This window comes from Ylistrum balloti, unplaced genomic scaffold (assembly GCF_031769215.1).
Source record: "Ylistrum balloti isolate Yb309-2 unplaced genomic scaffold, AGI_CSIRO_Ybal_v1 Utg369564, whole genome shotgun sequence".
Classification (NCBI taxonomy): domain Eukaryota; kingdom Metazoa; phylum Mollusca; class Bivalvia; order Pectinida; family Pectinidae; genus Ylistrum; species Ylistrum balloti.
Genome location: NW_026781863.1, coordinates 107,575 through 110,902, shown reverse-complemented (window position 1 = coordinate 110,902; position 3,328 = coordinate 107,575). Strand labels below are relative to the sequence as shown.

The window sequence follows — 3,328 nt, the reverse complement described above, 5'->3', positions numbered from 1 at the left end:
GTATCCGAAGATGACATTGGCACCATCCAACAAGGGTCGATACTTTGGCAAAGAACCAAAAGCATATCGCACATGTAGTCACGGAAAGCCTGTCAATCATCAATCTCACACGAGTTCAAGTAGCAGAAAATAGACACAATTACGCAACTGGCTGCAAATGTCCTTGAACTTGAAGCCAAAACAGTTGATGTTGCTGAAGCATTAGAACAGCACTATTGAAAAAGATTATTGTACCTGGAGGAAGGTCAAGACAGTGAACTGACCAGAGGTGTTTTTGTGGTCCCACTTGAAAGTGTTTTCATAGCGTAAATACTTATTCAAACAGAATGATATTTGCACAGATGATGTTTAAGGCACCTCAGACTGCAAAGGTGGACTTTTGGAACACAATTTTCTGTCTTTGGTGACTTTTGAAGAAGACAAACTTTTTAAGCTAGACCAGAACTCATCATGGTTCAGTGAACACTCTAGTGGCCACTATCACCTGTACTCTACTCAGTGACATAGGTAATTTTACCTGTGTATACACCAGTGTGAGCTCCTGCTTATACTTCTATAGACTGTGCTGTATAGCTGTTTTTTCTTTGTTTGGATTGGTCTTTACTTGTATGTACATTAATATAAGATGGCCTCCACCAGAAGTTCCAGTACCAGTTCTAACAAAGACAAATCCAAAGGATTCCAGTCTTGACGATTGAGTGATATTATGAACAGATCAGGGAAAATGTCTACAGATGAAAAACTGGACAACATATTTACTATTGTCTCCACATTGAAGGAGGATATTGGTCTACAGATGAAAGGCCTTCGAGAGGAAATTATTATAGAAAATAGGGATCTCGTAGAACGACTGAAATCCCAGGTCTTTGAGTTAGAGGGGCAAAATCAGCAGCTGAAACAATCGGTAACTAGGCTGGAGAAAAAATTAGCGGAGTCGGTGGATAAACAGTATGAACTAGAAAACAGGTATAATGACCTGGAGAAACATGGTAGAAAGAATTCTATCAGGATCGTAGGACTTGTGGATAAAAATGAAAGCGCTGAAGACTGTGCGGGAAAAATTGTGAATTTTGTGAAAGACAAATTGAAAGTTGGAATCTGTAAAGGAGATATTGACATTGCCCATAGATCAGGAGCTTTCCATAGAGGTAAATCACGCAACATCATCTGCAAGTTTACCCATAGAACGAAAAAGGCAGAAATTATTCAGAAAAGGAAAATCTTGAGGGGTTCGAAGATCTTCATCTCCGAGGACTTGACACGAATTAATCAGCAGAAGTTGAAAACCGCTTTTGAACTTCCATGTGTTGAACGTTCCTGGAGCTATGACGGAAAACTTTTTGTCCTTTTGAAAAATGGAAAAAAAGGAGACTTTTCCCAGACTGTATTCTGTCTGATGATTTCTAAATGAAGACGAAAATTTCTCACGCAAATGAATCATATCTGTGAAATCGGCGACTCTTATATGTACAAAAACAGTGGACCTTTATGACTATATGGAAAAATACTAAAATATTTTGTGCATTTTGATGGATCGGATATTGATTGACTTTCTTTTCCCCTGGAAACGGTATGTAACACAAAATGAAATTATTTCCCCTTGAAATGACATAGAATGCAATGGTAACAGCAATTATGTTGTTAGTTTAAATATACATGTAAATACCCTAAGTTGATTATTATGTATATACAATTGTACAGACATAGATATATGTAATAATACACCTGAAAAGGTAACATTATATTTATAATTTCCAATTATAACAAATGTGTTAAATACTTCTGAAAGTGGATGAATGTTTTATTATATATAGACAATATAGTCTTCTGATTACACATGACATCGTATCTACATTACAATATATACATTTAGTACTACAGTACCTGCTCAATATACAATAATTCAGCGTTAATAATAACAACGTAGATTAGAGTCAATACTATATTTACATATAATTCTTCTCTAGTTCAACTTGGCCACTAATAGCCATTAATTGTAAGAATACATGTACCTTCTTAATAGAAAAGTTGAAGGACGGTTGTTGATGAACCCGTCCATCGCCGACCATTATTTGTTGACATTAGTGTTGTCATCTTGGTCTTTCAGACACTTAACAGGAAGTTAGGAAAATTTCAAGCATTATATTGATAGAGATCATTTTATCATTTGTTATTTCACAATTCACAAACTGACAGCTCATTAAAAAGTAAATAAAAGTAAGTTAAATTTTAGCAGTGCTTTTGATAATTATCTATGTTCTGAGAACGGTATTTGGGTTGCTTTGTGAATTCCGAGTTCGTTTTCCTTAGTTTTTTTTCTCTGGATATTAAGGATGCTTGAAGTTGACTTCCGCTTCCGCTAATTAATGTCTGAAAGGCAGGCATCGCACACGTGTGTGTGATCTGAATGACGTACGTTGCTTATAGTGCAGGTCCTTGAATAGTTTGATAGTTGCGTATAGGTGATAATGTGCCAGTATTTCTATATTAATATTCAAATATGTCCCTATGTGTATGGTATGTGCTCTTCTCTCTGTCTATCTCTCCCCTCCCCTACTCAGCTTCTTCGCTAGCAGATCCTACACCTCGGCATCGTTTCTTTCTCATCTGTTACTTCTCTACTTTACCTTAAAATTTACCACCAGATTCTTTTCTTCTGCAAAATTTTGTAGTCGGTGCATGGAGATGGTTAAAAGCTATTTTGTTGATTATAATTTAATACTATCGTAGAACCCATTAAGATAATATCGGCGAACTGTCAAGGTATCTGAGATAAAGTTAAGCGAAAAGACGTTTTTTCATATTTTAGAAGTCAGAAAAATAATATATGTTGTCTTCAAGACACTCATTTCACTGAAGATATAGAAAATATTGTAAGGTCCGAATGGGGATTTAAATGTTATTTTAGCTCTTTTAGGTCAAACTGTAGAGGTGTTGCAATTTTAATAAACAATAATTTTGAGATTAAAATTCTACGTGAAAGGAAAGATAATGAAGGTAATTTCATTGCTTAAGATATATTGTTAGATGATAAAAAAGTAACTTTAATAACACTTTATGGTCCAAACTTAGACACACCTGGTTTCTATCAGCAAGTAGTAGATGTAGTAGCAGAATTTGACAATGAATTTTGTATAGTATGTGGTGATTTTAATTTAGTATTAAACCCAGATCTTAAATATGATAAATCATATAAGCAAATAAATAACCCTAAGGCGAGGGATAGAGTTATAGAAATAATAGATGAATTGAATTTAGTAGATATATATATAGAGAACAACACTTAGACTGTAAGAGATACACCTGGAGAAGATGTAATCCTATTAAA

General features: G+C 34.7%; 1 pseudogene; it reads left to right on the top strand.

Annotated features, from left to right (window-relative positions):
- Positions 1–724: 724 nt before the first annotated feature.
- On the top strand, positions 725–1,407 carry LOC132552141 (uncharacterized; annotated as a pseudogene).
- Positions 1,408–3,328: the final 1,921 nt, after the last annotated feature.